Genomic DNA, 19,888 nt, shown 5'->3' with positions numbered 1-19,888 from the left:
ACCCCGCGTTTTCCTCTCTCCTCTTCCTTCATCCCGAGTTTCTGCCGCTAATCCCGTGTGTTACAAAAGAACATAACAAATAAAATAAAAGTTTCAGCAGTCGAAGCAGAACCAGCAAAGTGCTTCATAATTAGAAAACGGCTCATAATTACAGCGTGGTCACGGGCTGTTAGCTCGCTCACTCAGCTGCCCTGCGTGGGATGGTGGCCTCCCATGATGTGCGTTTGTGTGTCAGCCTCCCTCAGAGAGGTCAGGCTGAAGCTGAGAAGGATAGCAGATGCGCTACCCCACACTTCCTATACACCAGCTGGGTGCTCTGCCAAAACAATGTAAACCTCACTCAAGGAACGACAAACATGTACATTTGGGAATATTTTGATCACACTGCTATTTCTTCTTCAGGTGCACTGAGCAAACTATTCTTTCGCAAATGTTTGTAGAAGCAGTCTGCATGCCTATGTGCTGATTTTGTACACTTTTCATGGCCACCACGGAAGTGATTGGAACACCTGAATTCAATCATTTGAATGGGTGAGTGAATACTTTGGGCAATACATTGCCTTTCCTTATTCATGTGAAAATAGGCTCTAACTCTTCCACAGCTCTGAATTGGATCAGCAAAATGGATAAATGATGTGAAAAGATGAGAAAAAAAGGAGACAAAACACTGGTTGGAGCACCAGTATTAGTTTAATGTAACCCATATGGGATGAGGCTATTACAGACACTCAGGTTTGAATCCTCTAATTAGCAACAATTAACACAACCTGTGTTTTCTAGTGTCTAATTCAAAAAATTGGAGATCACAAGGTAACCCGACAGAAATCAAATTATTAATCTGGGTGTTTCCTAAAATTGTAAAAGTGAATTTCTATTTTCTTTGTAACGCCATCTTAACTTACATTTTTTTTCTACCTGTGCTGAATATATCCAAATAATTATTTTTATTATTCGAATATATTCAGGAGATCAAGTTTGGAATGAACTGAGTGACTGAGTTAGATTCCCGTTTGGCCTTTTTAAATGTTGTGAAATATTACATGGGCTGCTGCCATGTGAGCCGTTTACCTACATCGCTTGCCAGAAGGATGCAGACGGCGCCTTCTCGGTCTCCACGGCCACCCCCCGCATCAACGCTGGTTTCTGCGTCTGCCATTTGGCCTCCATCCCCTCCCATGACACCTGAGCATGTTAGTGACAATGGCCACAGGAGTGGAAAGTGGACATCTGGTGCACCTGTCCAGCACACACTCATACAGACTCCACAGCTCTCACAACTCCCGCTTCAGAGAGTGCACACTCAGGGTGTGTTTGTGTGTGATGATTTGGCGGTCATGCGTGGTGAAGCTAGGGATCATTGAGACCTGACTACTGGCTCGCCAACCAACTGGCCGACCATATGGATAGAAACTACTGCCCTCCTCTCGGCTCTCGCTCCTTCTTTTCGCCACTTCAGCCCCGCCCAGCCTGCCTCTCGCCACGCTCCCCACCTGCCCAAGTATTCCTCCTTGCAGTAGCGCTCCTGCTGACTTGCTCATTCTTTTTAATGAATCATTGGGTTCACCTGCACCAGAGTGGAAATTCCACCCTCGTCATCCCCCATGTGTCACACTGGATTTTATTTTCTGCTCCTCGTGGAGATTTAGAGGGACAGGCAGGCGCGTGATGCATGGAAACTATTAGATGACATGAGATTTTAATCATTCCCCTGCTGAAGTGGGGGTGTTGCTTTAACAAATGATAATGTAGGGGAGAATGGAGTTTCAAAGATTTTTAAAAAGCTGTCAATTTTGATTTCTTTTTAAAGAATGCTGGCCCAGCAACACTGCTGACCCACTGAACCACAGTTCTTAACAGCAACTACTACGTTAGCTTTTCTCATGAAGTAGATCTTTAAGTATATACTTTTTATCTCTTTATTGAAAAAATAAAGTTGTTCAAGAAGACTTTTTTACTAGACATATCACTAATAGTAGTGCTGTCAGTGTTAATCTCGTTAAAATGACGTTAACGCCATAACCGCATTAACGCGGTTCGCACCGTGCGTGAGGCTGCATGGCGTCAATGTGTTAGCACGGTTAAGGCGCGCTAACGGAGATTTGCCACGTTAATGCGACTTTTTTTTCTAAAAAGCGACTAATCTGCCAAACTTTTGCTGGTGTTATTGGAGACTTATGACGACTTTTTGACGTAAAAGCACGTATTGCTCTTACTCTTAGCAGGCAGCGGGTGCTGCCGTGGGCACCTCGCCCGTGCCAAGGTGCGGATAGTCCTCACGCAGCAGTGTTAGAGCAGATGTTCATACCTATGCGTCCAAATTGCAAATGGATCGCACATGTGTGAAGCCGTTGCTCCTGCCCTGACTGTAACGCAGTCAGTTTTTGTTTTACTGCTACTTTTTGTGGATCACAAGGTTTAAAACTAAAAAATACACACACAAAAGTAACTCTGCCAAAGTTCCTTTTTGGGGTCACTTTTGAAGGTCCCAAGCCCAGATAAAGGAGGTGGGCTGGAGTTGTGACACTAAAAAAAACCCCAATAATTGCTAAAAGAAATTTAATTTGTAGTTCTAAATATATTCTAAATGCATTTAGGGTGTTTTTTACTGTCTTTACATCCCTTCCAAGATGTTATTTCTCTCTCCTACAACTAGGTTACAAATACATAAGCATAAGCATGCAAATTAGGCAATGACACCATTTAGTGACTTCTAGCCAGCCAATAGCGATTTTCCTTACTGAGGAGTTGGCAACACTGATTGTATAGACCTTAATCTTTGCTAGCAGCTGTGAACAAACTGGGTGGCTAGTGGCTAGATCACTCAATTCAACAAGTATCCAGTATTTGAGCTAAATTAACCAGGTGAAAGGGCAACTTGACTGAAAATATCATATGAACGTTAAAACAGTCACGCTAACAATCATGCTAATGTCGCACCATTAGCCAGGCTGCCGGTTGCTAACACATACTCACTCTAGCCCTGCTATGGACTTCATCTGTGCTGTGTATAAAACAACAGGCTGTTAAAAGCTAAAAGCTACTAAATGTTTTACCTGGGGGTAACTGTAAAGTCTCAGTGCATTTATTAGAAGTGATAATGCACGTTATTTGGTGTATTGCTAGTCTAAAAATGTTCAAGAGCACATCTTTAGATGACTTGTTAAAACACTGAGCACAGCAAAAAAGAAGCTAGCTTTGTTTTTGGCTCATGCTAGCTTCAGACATTGCTTTATATTTAGGCTACCTTTCATCTCCCTTTCTAAGAGATAAATAATCAATAATCAGATAGCCCTGCGATGAATGAGTGGAGATGAATGAGATCGATAATAAAGTTAGAAAATGTTATAGTTTCATAAAGTTTAACACAAACAGCTCCCATTGCATTAGCATCTGATTTCTATCCTCTGCCGTTGTGCTCTGTCTCACACAGCAAAATTTCACCATGTTATTGATTAAAAATCCTGGTGGTGTATGATGAGCTGGCTAAATCTAATAAGCCCAACACAAAAATATTGCATTCACGTCAAAGAAAACCAAGCCGTGGATAACAATACTTCTCTCCTCATCTCCATGCACCCCTCTGTGCCGGTAGGCCTCCATAAATCTCTACCACAGTCCTCCCAGTGATTTCTCTGCCCTTTTTATGACAAAGGTAACAATTAGTGTGAGTCCCAGTCAGCAGTGCTGCCTTCATACTTTGCTATCACATCACCCTGAACCTATTCCCAGGCTGCACTCACACGGCTTTGGCACAATGCTATTACTGAGGCCAGCCCATAGGAAATAGACTGAGAAGAGAGCTTATTGATTGTCTCTGTGTGAGAGCTCGTTGATTTTCTCTCTCACCTGTATCACCTACCTCTCTCTCTCTCCTCCCTTCATGTCTGTTGCTTTCTCTCTTCTTTCTCCTCACTGCATCACAATCCAAGGTTGCACCTGAGAGGAAAATCAGCCCACAATCATCCAGAAATACACACAAAAACGAAACTATCGCATTGCATCCAGCTATAGCATTTTTTTTTCGCCAGGTGCATGCATGCAAAGACACCTGCATCCGAGTGTATACGCTTTATCTTTTCTAGTGCGTAACCTTTTTCGCGGTAGAGCGAAGGAATGTGTGCATGTGTGAAATGATGAGATCAAACCAGCAGTAATGCTCTGCTTGCTATCATTATTAAACCTTTTGATAAGAGTGAGTGTGTGTAGGGGGGAGATGGAAAGGCTGAGAGAAAAGGGGGAAAAAATCGAAGCCATTAGGCCTCTCCAACACTTTACCCTGTAGTACTCTGGCTGTATCTTTTTCACGTGGGGAGAAGCTTTTTTGGCTTTGGCTGTGAAAAGAGAGTCAATTTATTATCTGCCCTTTCCCAACTAATTCTATTTCAGTGCTCACTAACACACCATTGTTTGATTTACAAGAGGCCATTTAATATTCATACGTGCCCGGGAGACATCAGACAAGCTCTAGAGAGACAGCAGGAGATTTACTGGCTTTTTTTTTTTTTGCCATTTCTTGCTCGTGTCTATTTGTGATGGAATCGTGGAAACGTAAACTTGTTTCATCTGATTCCGATACGGTCGTCATTCGCAACTCAATCTCCGTTTTTCATTCTTTTATTTTCGTCTCTCTCTCTCTGCTTACATCTATTTCTGCCTTTCAGGTTCTGTTTTCCCTTCCTGTTTGTTATCTGAAGCTTTTCTGAGCCACAAGTACAGAAACATATCGCCGATGATGAGATGGGGTCCTTCTACCGCTCCGGCAGGCGTCGTGACACATGCCCTGACTTTTAATGACCTGCCCGCTCCTTCAGGGGAGCGCACGGGGAACAGACTGGAATCCAAAGAAAATCCAGTATTTCTGAATGTCATCAAAACTAAACAGCAAAATCCTTTAAGGTCTTTAAAATAAATGTAAAAAAAAAAAAAGAAGAAAAAGGAATGTATGTCAAGCCCAACAGAAGCAGCTGTGAATGTTGAAGAGGTATCTATGCGTTTTACGCTAGAAAGGGATTAATGGCGGGCGTTCGTTTGAGTGCAACCATGAGGCTTCTCCTCAGTGTGCATCTGCCTCAAAGGTGGAGCATGTTTCAGATTGGTTGGTGGTTTGAGGCCCAGATTCAACACTTCTTGTTTGCAGTGGCAGCAAGCACAACCTTTTTCCGTGACAGATCCTTATCCACACATGCCCTAACACATAGACATACATCGACACCTGCATACGGAACTTTGAGAAGCTGAACTTGTGTGCACCATCATCTGCACTCTCCGCTGGTTTTGCGTGAGTGTGTATATATATTGTGAATTTGTGTGTGTGTGTGTGTATTCGTGAACATTTCTCTTTGAATCTTTGTGTGTTCGCGAATCCTGTCTGGCTGCATAGAGGGGCTGAGGTGAGTGATTGCCTTGTTTCTGTGGGCGGCAAGCTGTGGCGGTTTGCTCTCACTGTAAATTTAGAAGAATTCTTAATGGAACTCCAGAGCTGTCAGGCCTCAAAGTGTTGTACCTTTTTTTTCCCCCGATGAAAAGAGCGATGACTAGATCCTCCGTATACAACCCGATTCTGAAAGTCAGAAGAAGACATCAGTTAATGCATATGTGTTGTGGAAAAAAATACCACAGTGCTCTTAAACAAATGCGTTTTTGCTGAATAAATTCTGCTGTAAACTGCATAATTGAAGCAATGGGAGGTGGGAAAATAGCCCACAGGTTTTTAGTCTCATACTCTTTAACCATCAGTAAGCGCACAGTAATTAAATAGATTAAGTGATGCAACTTAATCTATTTAAATTTAAAAATATTCTTTTTTCCATTTTCTGACTTTTTGAGTTATTGATCGTTTTTGATTAAATAAACTACTTAAAAGCATAACATCATTCTACTTAATTCTGTTGTTTCAGCATTAATGTGTGTGATCAGTAACATTTAAGTGCTTGTAGTGAAGAGTAATGGGAAAACAGCTTTATATGAGAACTGTCAGGATAAGAAGTGGTTGCATCAAAGATGGGGACCACTCGCAGTCAGTTCTCCATCTTTCAAGTGAATTTAGTGCGTCAAGATAGCAATAATACGGCAATAAGAAGCAGTCAGTCTGCTATCAGTCTGAATGAATAGGGTGAAGCTGCATATTATATCGCGCTAATACAAAAGTTGACTGTGATAAACTGGTGAAAATCGCAAATCTGTTGTTGTTCATACAAAGAAAGTTCAGCAAGAACCTCATAGATCTGAAATATAAATTCAGACATTTCTCCACAAATAGTGACGCAGCTGCTTCAGGACAGCAACCTTGCTTTTATGTTTGAATATAACTAGAATGCAACCAGTTGGCAGCCAGCTGAGTCGAATCCCCAATGGCAAAGAAACAAGTCACAAATGATAACCGCAAACGGACTTGCGCAATCCATGTTTATAAATTACATGGCAGTCATTTGCAAACCTTCGCCAGTCAGTCAGACTTGGACTGCAGTTGTTTGTAGATGGGTTACTTTGCAATCAAAAGTGGGCAGCCAAAGCTGAGGGTGTTGCATGCTAAACTTCTGGAAGTCCCCCACATTTGGTGAAAGATCACAGATACTTGCAATCAGTCCCACAATGTGAAAAAATTGAACACAATCACTAGTGTTTTAGTTGCGTGGGGGTTGCTGTCTTATTTTTACCCTAGGACAGGGGTGTCCAACTCCAGGCCTCAAGGGCCAGTGTCCTGCAGGTTTAGACGTGCCCTTGATCCAACACAGCTGATTTAAATGGTTAAATGACCTCAACATGTCTTCAAGTTTTCCAGATTGCTGGTAATGAACTAATCATTTGATTCAGGTGTGTTGACCCCGAATGTTATCCAAAACCTGCAGGACACCGGCCCTTGAGGCCTGGAGTTGGACACCCCTGCCCTAGTGTGACTGAGCAGTTACTGAGCTATTGATTTAAAGTTAAGTTGCATATGTTGCCTTCTATTAGAACAGCAAAGCTATGACACCATGAGTGCACTGGGTCACTGGTGCACAGAGTGCAAGCTGATGAATTGCCCCATCTTAAAATCTGATAAGATAACCTTTATTAGTCCCACACGTGGGAAATTTGTTTTGTTATAGCAGAAAGTGGACAGTGCAAAGTTACATAGCAAAAATAAAAAAAAACACTGGAATAGGATAAGATGATGAGAATAAGAATAAGATACTGTACACAACTGAATAGAATAAATAAAAATGATGACATAGGAAGCTTATTGTGATGAATGATCAATTGGCATAAAAACTCATTTCAAAAGTAATAAATAAACAATTCAGATTAAACATCAGAATCTGTAATTATCTATAACTCCATCCATTCATTTAATTAACTGCTTATTCATTTCACAGTTGCAAAGGTTTGGAGCCTACATGTGATGGCTGCAGTTACAGCCACACAATGGTAATAGTGTTACAATAGAGGTTTAAATATAACACTACATTTACATTTTTCTTTCTTTAGATACAGGATTTAATTTACAGGATAATAAAGAACTGGTTTTGGTTTAGAATTAATTCATTTATACAATACATAATACCGTATTCAAAAATAAGTGCTCACATTTTAGTTTACAGTGTTATGTATGATTTAATCTTTTTGTTTTCTGAGTTACCTCAGTGGCAGCTGCTCCAGTGTCTTGGTTGATGAGCTAAGAGGTGGAAAAGGGGCGGAGCAAGCCTATATGGAGAACTGCAAATTGGGTCATACCAATACTCTGGATCATGGGGGGGGAATGGAATTTGTTATGTTAGTTTCAGTTGGGTATTTGTGTGTTTTTGTGAGCTGATCAGCCACTATTTATGTTTCCCCTTTGTCTTATTCAGGTAGGCTGGTTTCTTTGAGTTAGTAGTATTGTTTGCTGTCAGCTTTTCAGTCAGTTTAACCAAGTTTGTTTTGCGGTTAAATAAAAAGCCTTTTTTTTTTTTTACTTTAACCTGCATCTGATGTTCCTTCACTGCTCGATCCACTACACACTTACAACTAATGTAGAATTGCCTAGTATGTATTTGTGTGGACTGTAGGAAGAAACCCACCCAGGCACAGGGAGAACATGCCAACTCCATTATTAAAAATAAGTACGTACAAAAATAAAATAATACTACTCCTTCTTTACACTCTATTCTCTTCTCTGTGAAGAAGATCGTCTGATCAAGTGTGTCCATCTGTTCATCAACAGTCCTTCAAGTAAGGAAGTGAGTACGAATAACGATCGCTCCCAGCAGAAATAAGCTCACTACAAGAATTTTTGCAGGATGGAGCCTAACCAAGCCTTCATGACAGGCAGGGCACACCCTGGACAGCCTTAAACTAAAAGGTACGCAACTAGGACAGCCGGGATAGGCTCCAGCTCCCTGCAAGAGGAGGAAAATGATGAAGAAAATGACGGCCGGATGGATGTACAAGAATTCTCTAGAAACCCCCAAAAAAGTTTTTTGTCTGCTCAAACTTTTATTTGTTTTTGATAGGATGTAGACTTTTCAAGCAGTGACTGTTTTTGAAGCTTTTCACTTACCCTGTCTTGGTGTTCCTAATTGGTCAGTTGGTTAGTTGCTCTTTCAAGATATGCTCATACCAGTGGCTGAAATACCCAAAATACCCATCGTTTCAGGAACCATAATGAAAATATCCCCTCATTAACTGTTTGATGCAGATGGAAAACATTGCTTAACATGGCACCCATGTTGAGATCTGTTGACCTGTCAAGGCCAGAGTGTCCGAATCACATGCTTTTCATACTTTCAGAGATCTATCGGGCCTTTGCGTGGACACATCCGCACTCACCCCGTGCTGTTCTTTGTGTTATCCTGGACATAAAGACGATTATTTTAAGAAGTAGCGAGGAAATGATGTAGGAAGGAAGGAACAGAGACATGACGGGCGATTAAAAACAGCGCCGCAGATTACTTTTTGATAGTGTGCGTGGAGCAGGGAGGCGACAGCCAAGATGGATATTTGATTGGCTAATGCGTCGAGGCGGGTTGCCACAGAGGGCATCCCGTTCTGGCCCCGCTCGCTCGCCCGCTCTCCCTTTCTCTTTTCGCTCGCCCTCTCGTTTTCTCTCAGCCTTGACGGAACAAGACCACCCATTGGGGACGTCTCTGATCAATGCAGTCATTATCCTTTCTGCACACACACACACAGACGTAGAGGACAAATGAGGAAGAGATGTGCTATGACTAGGTCAGAGCAGCAGCAAATTTAAATGTGTCCAGTGAAATATGCTGGAGAATGTCGCACCATTAGCCAGCCTGCCGAGCGAGCCGACTCTCTGGCCTCAGGTGCAATAACAAGTGGAGATTTAGGTTTGCCTTTCTTCTTGGCTTGCTCTCTTCTTGTTTTTCCCTTACTGTGGCTTCTTATCCTTCTTTCATTTGTTCTTGGACAAAACAATTTGATTCTCACTTCCTGTGTGTACCTTTGTACATGTATTGACATATTTTCATGTACCTGTTACCCACATATGATTTAATCTCTACCAGTGTGTGTGTGTCTGTGTGTGTGTTCCCATCTGTACATATGCCGAGCGCGCTCAGTCCCAGAGGAATAGCAGCGATCAGAGTAGAGCAGTGTAATGATTCCTGTCTGTTAGCTCTGCACCACCTGTATGCACACCAGTGTTTGCCGACTCGACGTAGCTGTTTGCCGTTTCTTAATGGCTTCGCCCAGCGGCAATACTCTGGGAGTTTAACAACAGCGAGCGAGGGAGAGAGTAAGAGGGGAAAAAAGGATGTTGTGGTGGAGAAGCCAGAATCAAATTGAATAAGCATGAGATTTTTGAAGATGAAAGAGATGAAAAGAGGTGGATGGAGGTGCCAGAGAGATCCTGATGGGGGCACTGAAGGACCTGTTATGATTTAATTTCCCCAGAGTGCTCGGGTTTTGAAAGCAGAGGACACGGCACCGTCTGAAATGCTCAAAAGATCTATTTGCGAGAACTCCGTGGGATGACTGAGTTTATGGAAAAATACAAATTAAATCCATTCTGCATGGCGGCAGGTTGCTCTCGTTGGTCTTACAAACACCTACTATGGAGTGAATACAGTTTACAGAGTGAAAGTGATGCCCCGCATGCATCGCTCCTCCGAGATGCACAATTTCGCTTTCAGAAATAATGACCACCTGCATGACGAATATGCTCTGGCAGGATACAGTATGAGAGTAAACACCACAGATAAGAGACCGCATGCACAAGTTGGATGTCTGCTTCTGAGTGTGGGTTGGAAAAGGCAAAAACCAGGCTGCAGTTATGGTGATAGAAGAAGGAAATGTTAAACAAGCATGCAGTGCCCACCGTAGATGCACAGACATGCACACCTACCTTAAGTGACTGCATAAAGAGTATTTTAAGACGAGTAAATGCAGAAGCTCTGTCCAGATGATCATGTTGTGCTGTCATAGCCAGGTTCTTATTACAGTTAACAACCTGGCTGTGGCTAGACATGCATGCTTTATGCCACATTTCCTCTTTTTAACAGAATAGATGGTTGCAGTGTGGCTATCATCTGCACAGGTCACCCACTAAACCAATATAATACTGTTAGGGGATGAAACCTTTGTAAAAAAAAAAAAGAAAGAAAGAAAATCAAAGTTCTAGTAATACTGCTGGAGGCCTCGAACTCATCACCCCATCATTGCACTCATGGGACTGAGGTTGTCAGCATGCTTCAAACGAAGCAGCTGCTGAATTGTTAAGGTGCCTGAAATGTGCCTCCCCTCACACTTCTGTGATACTGGGACAATCGATATTTATGACTTTCTTTTTTTTTTAAAATTACAACCCACCGAGCACAACCTCTTCACAAAAGCAGTTTCCAAGTATGCAAAAAATGGGAATGAAAGCAAGCTTTTCTTCTGTGGGTCTGTCTTAGAATGCACATCCAAGTGCATCACCTGTTGCTAAGGCACTTTTCGCGTCACTTCCGAGTGTGGCAAACGCTTCTGCCGTGTTTGTATCTGTAATTTGGAGGGAAGATACTCTACATGGTCTATTTATGGGAGAACACGTTCCATGTGCTGAAAACCACAAACACTGGAGGTCAAAACACTTGCTAACACAATATGCATCTACAGAATGTATATAAAAGAAGGATATAGCCATCGTGGCAACATCAATTGGCATTACATTAGAGCAGCGGTCCCCAATCTTTTTTGTGCCACGAATCGGTTTATGTATGACAATATTTTCATGGACCAGCCTTTATGGTGTCACGGATGAATACAACAAAGTAAAACCAGTACCGGTACCAAAAAAAAAAGAAAATTTATTCATAACACACGGGAAAAGACACAGGCATCGTCTGTTGTCTTCATCTCCATTATCAGTCATCATAATTTTACCATCTCTGTGCAAGTCTGCAAATTTCTTTATTAAAATCATAAGATTCTTAAATCTTATGATTTATTTATATAATCAAGTCTCTCTGTGCCTGGGTCCTCGTCACAAAACATGACATCACTGTTTTGTACAGTTTAACACAATTTAATCCCCACATTTGTGAAAGAAAAACAAAACACTTTATTGAAAAGTCTGTAACAAAACCATCAAATCTGATAAAGGTTATTTAAATGCTGCTAAAGAAGAATGGATTGGAATTTGGAAAAAAAAATACATATCCTAACCTTAATTACTGGAGGAGAATAATGAATGATGCTCACAGTGAGTAAATAGTAAACTGAGTGCATTTTCTGGACAGAGATTCACTTTTAATGTGTAAGTATAACATAATACAGATACATAAAAATACAATCCATAAATAGAAGAGTCCTTGAAATGTACAAATGTACAAAATACTATTAAAAAATTAGAAAAATTGAGACACCTTGGCCTCTGGTACAATGTATACAATGTATGAAAAGATCTTTACTGCAGATGCTACTATGGCTTTGCAGATTTTTTTCTTTTCTTTTAACCTGAGGTTGGTAAATCTGTCTATCACATTTTGGTGGTCAAGTCTCTCAAGCATCTCTTTCTCAACTGACATCACAGCCAGGTGCTGGAGTCAGCTTTGACCCATGGTCCTTCTCAGCCAGGTATGGAGCTGACTCAAGACACTAAAAGACCTTTCACAGCTACAGTTGCTAACTGGGTTTGTTAGGGCAACCCGAATAACAGTTTTCAGTGTGGGGAAGATCTGATTATCCAGAAGATTGTACAATGTTAACATATCTGGAATGGCACCAGCCTCACTCTTGAGCTTCAAAAAGTTTTTGGCAACCGTGACTTCCTCTGACTGAAGCTCAATATGGTAATGCAGTGCCAGGGCTGACAACCCAGTTTGTTTAGCAGATTCTGTATAGCAGCTTTAATATAGGGAGAACACAACTTCCAGATTGTACGAGTAAAATTAGTTGGGGTTTTTTCTTTGCCAGTTTAACAGTTTCTGTTTTGCCTGTTTTGGGGGTGCTTTGCACTTTTTAGCACTTCTATGTTGGCTTTATTTTTCTTCCCCGGACATCCCCCCCGTGTACTGTATGGTGAGAGCTGAAATGTAGACAAAATACCTTTTATCTAGCATTACATTAGATCAGGGGTGGGCAACTCCAGGCCTTGAGGGCCGGTGCCCTGCAGGTTTTAGATCTCACCCTGGGTCAACATACCTGAATCAAATGATTAGTTCATTAGCAGGCCTCTGGAGAACTTCAAGATATGTTGAGGAGGTAATTTAGCCATCTGAATCAGCTGTGTTGGATCAAGAACACATCTAAAACCTGCAGGATACCAGCACTCGAGGCCTGGAGTTGCCTACCCCTGCATTAGATTCTGAGGTTTGAGGGAATTGTTTCTAGTTAGCTATTAGAAGGCTGCACTCTAATTAACTAACGCACTTATAAATATAACAAGGATAAATACAGCGATATAAATTTTCCATATCCTACAAAAAATTGTTGAGCAAATTGAATGTACACAAACAATAGGTCTACTACAAGTTTTCATGTAATAGTGCAGCTCTTATCATGTGTGTTCACTTTTGTCTTCTGCAAATTGAGGTTTTCCAATCAGCAGCTTAAAAAAAACATGATGAATACGTTTGTTGAAAGCAAAAAAAAAAAAAAGTCAAATAACCTTAATATTGTAAAAAGAAAAGAAAAGAAAAGAAATGAAAGCACTATTCCCATATTGAATGAATTCATGCTGCAGAATGTAACCTCCCATCTTTGGTGAGCTAGTTACTCCAGTCAAAGCGGTGAGCTGGTTGTTACATTAAGCCACAGCTTTTCAACATTTCCTCTAGATGCTGGGTTTGAATTTGGGTCTTTCTGGATCTAAATGCTTCAACCAGCAATTTATCATGCAATGCAATCAAAGGAACAGATTTGACTGTACTGCATGAAGCCTGAATTTTGAGTCACCCGTGTTGGGTTTCACCACTTCTCCACACACTTTATATCGGCTCAGTCATGACAACTTACTTTCTCTCAGACAGACATGACATGTTTCAATATTTTGGCTGTCTTTCCCTCCATTAAGTCACAATTTCGATGTCTCGTGGAGATGGACAGAGATGTCTGGTTGCACAGTAAACTAGGACGCCCTATGGTCCTGTCACTGTGGGTAAATCAGAGGGTCTCATAGCTGTTCTCACCCACAGCACATTTTTGCACTGACATATAGCCATTTTTTTTTACCCCCCAGACGCCGCTAAGATAAGATGTCTACCCTGAGGGAGAGGACTGTACACACACTCACAAACAGAAACACACACCCAGACACTCATCCCATCCAATGTCAGTCGAACCCCTCTTAGAAGGTGATAGTTTTTGTTTGTCCGTGTCCTGCTGAGTTCTCCCCTGGAGCAGAGCTGACACCGGAGCAATGCACCTCAATCATCCACAGTCATAAACAGAAAACAAGTCTGAGACATCAAATGGATAAGGAAGACGAAGTGGAGAGGAAGGAGGAGAGGCGCAGACAGAGGAGAAAGCGACTTAAACAAAATACCCCGCAGGGGTTTGAAGACTTGGGTCATGAGGGTGATTGGAGGCTGCGGAGGGGAGGTATCACTTAGAGTTTTCTGGAGGGCACAATGCTTTAGTCATTTCAGTCACACTGATGGAGGTGCATTAATATTGGATGGTGCGATATCCATGCTTGACACAGACCAAGACTCCCAGAGAGAAGAAGCTTTTCTACACTGAGCTGTGAGCAGCCAACATATACAAACTGTGGTATGTTGAAGGCAAGTTTGCAGGTCAAGTAAGATGGCAGTAGAGGTCACGGGGCAGGAGTCCTCCAGTTTACTTGAGGCAAGTGAAAACTTTGTGGCAGACTTGAAAAAACTCTCTGCAACACTGAATATTCATGACGGACTAAACAGCAATCAAGGTCGAAGTTTGGGCAACTCATTTTTAGTTATTTATTTAAAGTTACTAATGAGGGAGCTAACCGTTCTTGTGTTAATAAAACAAACCCTTCCATAATTTTTTAAGGAGCCTATTCAACCCTCCAAGGAGACCGTCTGTTTGTTTGCTTGCCTGTCAGCAAGATTACAGCCGAATTTCATGCAACTTAGTGCAGACACGGAGAGCTGGCAAAGAAAGAACCCATTACATTTTGGTGCGCATCCAGATCAGTTTCTTTAAAACTGCAACATAGGTCACTGACCTTGGGGGAGCTCTGTGTTCTCTTGAGTACCCTTTATGCATAAATGTATCAATGAAGCAAATGTGTTTTAAATATAGTGCACATTTTGTAAATCTGAAATGGCATCACCACGAGCTTATTTTCAAGCAGTTGTTATTTAGTTTTACTTGCGACCCATAGATCTGTCAGTGGTAGTCTTCTTCTTCCTATAGTGACATACTTAAAAATGGAATCTCATTCAGCCATTCAGTAAAGTTTCATACTATTAAAGGTTTACGCACTGCCTTACATGCAAAAGATCTCTGGTTTCATCCAGGGAGGTGAGGTTGTGGGGTTGTGTCAAGAAGGGTATCCAGCCCAAAAAAGGTCTGCCAAATCAAATAGCTGGGGATCTCCTCACCTACCTATCTGCCGACTGTACAGTTTGTACATATCCTGTTCTACCTCCTGAGCCACTTCAACCCCTAAAAATAGCATAACAAATAATTTAAACTTCAGTAAGAAATTGGAGCTTTGCAAGCTCTGTGTGAACCATTTTTAGTGGCAATAAACTGATCGAATTGTTTTCTGTTTGATTTATTCAGTCTCTCATTGTGGAGGACTCTTCTTCACAACGTTGCCTGAGTTCATGAGGTTTGCAACGGATTCATTCAAAGCTTTGTTAAGGTCTTGCCACAGTTTGTCAGTTGGGCTGAAGACTGGACTTTGGACTGTTGCGATTGACCAAAGTCTTGATTCTTTTCTTTTTCAATCGATTCAAATTTACTGCTATGCTTGTGTTTGTTGTTCTGTTGCTTGACCCAATTTCATCTGAACTTTAGCTGTCGGACAGTTTGAGTCTAGAATACTTTGATATATAAAAGTGTGTTCCGGAAATCTTTTGGGTTGTTCAGATGCAACTTTGCAAACCAAAACTGTGCTGCCATGTTTTTTTGTTGTTGTTGTTTTGTTACAGGAAAGAGGGTTTCTGCTGACAGGCCTTCTAAAAGAGCCATAGTTGTTCAGTCTTTTTCTAATAGCTCTATTAACATTTAAAATGCTAACCAAGGCCTGTAGAGTCTAGGATGTCGATTTATCTATTTATTCATTTTTTTACAGTTTCTCTGAGCATTGCACAGTCTGACTTTGGGGTATTTTGACGAGACATCCACTCCTGGAACGATTGTGCCACCTGAAGGCTCCAGCATCAATATGCCAAAACTCCTGCTTTTACAGAGATGGTCTCACTTGGTGACGATCAACTGCATTTGATTACTACTTACCTTCTTAATTCTTATGGAAGCAATAAAGGTGCACTTACTTTTTAACAGGACTGCCCTGTTTTTCACATGACTGTGTAATGCATAGTGACATTAATAAATACTCATAAACTGATATACCACAAAAAAATGACATCACTGTGGTGAAATAAATGGGTGAAATTGGACCCACTGTGTGTGTAATGGACCAAGTTGAAAAAGCAGGAGTCACAGGAATTATTAGAAAAACAGGGTTTTCATTTATTTAACCGAAAAATTATATTTACAAAAGTAATAAATGTTGAGCTCATAAAAGCGGTCAAAGAAACAAAACTAAACTCAGGTGAAAAGAACTGCAAACACCACAAACCAAACAACTGCCCCAACAAACATAACTGACCTAAACAGGAAATGACAGACAGGGTTATATATAATGGCTGATCAGACCACTACGACACAACAGGGGTAGCTAAACAAAACACATTCATAAACCACAAAAACGATGCAGTACAGTCTAGAAGAAAATCAAAATCTACTAAACCCTAAACTCGCATATTTAATTAAGTACAAAAGCTTTTTTAATGAAAGAAAATACACATTCTCCCCCTTCAGCAGGAAGTGGTGGTGCAGTCCAATCATCCCTCTTGTATTTAACTGCTTAAAACCCTGCCCACCACCTTTTGTCTGGCAACTCTCAGGGATCATGGCAGGTAAGAAACAGGTAAAAGAAACAAAGGTAGTCAAAAATCAAACAAAGTAATGAACTGGTATGCATACATAAGTAAACTAAATGTGTGTGCTTACAAATAGAAAAAATGTATTTAAACCAATCAAACTAATTAGAAACTAAAGTGTGTTATTGTGTTCAAATGGAGAAATAAAAATACACAAGAGTTACCGACACTAGGGTGTGGCCATAGGTTTGGCCATCACAGTGTGCAAGCTGTTTATTTGTACGATATTATTAGAGATAAAGTATCTGAATTTCAGGAGCGGGACCACGCCTCCAAACACGCTCCTTCTGCTTGTTATCGATGTGTGATCTCCCAGTTCTATAAGTTGTTTGTTCTTGTTTTTCGTGCCCCACTCTTCCTTCCCTTTTCACTTCTATGTATTGCATGGGGATCTGCCAGGCCCGGGAGCCGCCATCAGTCCCTTTCGAGGCCTTCCCCAAACCGCAGCTCAATTCATGTTTAAGCCATTAAAACGCTGTCAAACCTAAATGAGGACGTGGGCCCAGCAAGTGAACACTACATTACATTCATTTAGCCAATTCAACAAACCAGTTTAATATTGTGCAAATTATTACATTCAAATACTGACTCCACTATTTCTAAACGCAGTGAATTAGTGTGCCTTTTGGTCAAAACTGCAAATGAAGAGAAAGATTGCTGAAGATTGCATCAGTGCTTCAGTTTCTCAAACGTATTCAATTACCGTCTCCCTTATTCATCAACTATTTGCACAATAAAAGTGTAATGCATTTTTCTTTGTACTGGACATGTAATGAAAGGTTGTGTATTGCTCGATAAAGTCTTCAGCATCCTCATCCAATAACAAATATGACTAATAATTTGTTTGTTTCCTGTCAATGACCAACTACCCTTTGTATGCAGTCAGTTGGGCTTTTATTGAAGCATGCCTCATATTCTCACACAAGAAGAAGTGACTGCAGATGCCTTCTGGCTAATGGAGTCATTTAGTGGAGAATGGTGGATTGTGTATAGTACTTCTGAGCTTCCATGCTGAGGCTTGCTGGAGAGGACTAGACAGCGAGTAACATTACAGGGTGTAATTACTTCAAGCACCATTAGGAACGCAATAACGTCTGTGCTTTGCAGAAAAGCCCAGTCCAGCATGCTCACTAAATGTGTTTGTGCTTGTGCAGCTTGCTTTATATGTGTCTGCACAAACAGGTCCTCCTATTCAAGTGATTAGCAAGTAATGAGTAGATTGCTCCAGCAACAGATTCCCTGTTTGCTAACAAAATGCCAGCTGAGGTAATGACTTGTCACTACAAAGCACTCTGCAATAGCCCGCTGGCAGAGGCCAAAGTGCCACTGTGGATTCAGCAGGAAGGACTCTGTCCACTCTTTAGTTCATAACCCAACTTCACAAGTTACTTTGTAAAGAAATTTGTGAATTTTGTGAACTCTCCCAGTTAGTGAAAGGAACAAAATTGGCTGGAGTTACCAAAAGAATAAAAGATTCTTCCTGAAACTGATGCTGCACAGACAGTATCAGACAGAGCAAAACTAAAGTGCCCAAAACAGTCTGTATATAGAAGGAAACAAAACACTGAACTTGAATTTTATTACTTGCGGATCAGTTGTGTCACAACCCAAGCAGCTCCATCATGTTAGCGTAGCGGGTGAATCATTCCTCTCGATACAGTTTTGGCAGACAAGTCACATTTGAAATTGATTTATTATATAACTACAGGTGGATGTTGGGTGATGGAGGGGCTAAGACAGCAAACAGCGATGCAGGGTTGTGTGTTTAGTATATGACATAAGGACAGATAGGGATGTTGGTGTAGATGACCAGCTCGACTTTTTTGCCTGAAATGTCTTGGAGGCTTCATGCCATTTTTCAGTGAGACTTTTGGGTCTGTAAAAAGTTCAGTGCGGGCAACCATTTTTATTCAGTCTATTTAAAAATGTAACTCTTTCAGACTGAGCTTGTACTTGAAAGAAGCGTTACCTCAGTGACAGTAGGTAAGCACCGACAGTATAAAATACGGATGTAGCCACAGTAAAGTCTTCCATTGCTTTTGGACTCTAAATTTTGAAGCCTCAAAATTAATCTTTTGTCTTTTAATGTTAGTTTTTTGGAGCCAGAAGCTACCATATTTAGAGAGAGCTAAATTGGAATGCTAAATTATTAGCTAATTGCTAGGTTAGCTAAATTATTAGCTAACAAGCTTGGTTAACAAGCTGCCTTCTTTAACTGTAGTGGTGTAAGCAATAGCTTTGTCCCAGTTCTGGTATTAATTTTTCACGAAATCATGGAAAATTTAATTTAAGTATTGACCGGCATATAAAGTAAATGCTTTAAAAGCAAGTGGGGGCACCAGTTTAGCTCACTGGGATGAGCAGGCCCGCTCTCAGCCATACGGTCCTTCCAAGATCCCAACATCCACCTGGGCAGCCCTGGTTCAAAGCCCTTTGCCGCATGTCTTCCCCGCGTCCTCTGCTTTCCTGTCACTCTTAACTGCATCTATCAAAATAAAGCCAGAATTGTTTTAATTTACTTAAAGTAAGAAGGTAAAAGTAGCTATTCTTGTGCAAAGCTAACTGAACCGTAAAATAATATCAGATGGGTTTACAAACTTTTTTCCATTCTAATTATACTCAGCTGGAATCTGAGGAAAAAGTAGGAAAATGGAAAATATATATGTATTTTCTGTTGCCCACATTGTAGAGGGTGATTTTAACTCTAAAAGGGAAAATGTGCAAATGTGCAGTACAACCCCCCCCCCCCCAAAAAAAAAAAAAAACAGCCTGCAGACACGTAACACAAGAGTTAAAATGGGATTCAGCAACGGGCGGCTAAAATTGGTTGTAATGGCTCAGTGTGAGGAAATGAATCATAACTCACAATAATTTCTATTTTGAGAGCCTCGGTAGATTTTCTTAGTGTACAGACTGTGATCAGCTGACCTGCTGCTCTTTGTGGACAACTTAATTCAACCAGATGTGAGCAGATGTTTCATGAGCTTTTCATCCTCTACACTGACAGTACACTCTTTATGCTGTCTTTATGAAGGTGGAATCCAGTCAGTGGATCTCAGCATCATCAGCTAAAATTCATATGAATCTCTGCTACGCTTGATGTAACCTTACTGTGACCATGAAACCACAGCCACTGTGCACCAGTCACACACGGTTCTTTACTTTAAATCCATCACAGAACAGCAAACTAACGTATTTATCCTGCACTAACCTGCAGAGGTTTTTCATGCAACCTTTAAATAACAAAGTGAGTCTACCTCAGCTTGCAGCTTGTTTCACAATATGAAAAAACATAATGTCACATACAGACCCAATATTTGATTTAAAAA

At 41.0% G+C, this 19,888-nt stretch overlaps 1 protein-coding gene and 1 long non-coding RNA gene across 2 annotated transcripts in view; one reads left to right on the top strand and one right to left on the bottom strand.

Moving 5' to 3' along the window:
* The window catches only part of LOC309692389, a 38,838-nt gene extending 31,187 nt beyond the window's left edge, over positions 1–7,651 (bottom strand). Inside the window, exons 1-3 of the long non-coding RNA XR_014272297.1 lie at positions 7,619–7,651; positions 5,504–5,560; positions 3,860–3,936 (exon numbers count right to left, since the gene is read on the bottom strand). This is a non-coding gene — a long non-coding RNA (uncharacterized lncRNA). The remainder of the gene's footprint in view (positions 1–3,859; positions 3,937–5,503; positions 5,561–7,618) is intronic.
* The window catches only part of gramd4a (GRAM domain containing 4a), a 471,921-nt gene that overhangs the window by 82,499 nt on the left and 369,534 nt on the right, over positions 1–19,888 (top strand). The gene's annotated exons all lie outside the window — the stretch shown is intronic.

The sequence above is a fragment of the Aulonocara stuartgranti genome, assembly GCF_965226115.1.
Source record: "Aulonocara stuartgranti genome assembly, chromosome: 17".
Classification (NCBI taxonomy): Eukaryota; Metazoa; Chordata; class Actinopteri; order Cichliformes; family Cichlidae; genus Aulonocara; species Aulonocara stuartgranti.
This window is presented reverse-complemented; position numbering and strand designations above follow the sequence as displayed.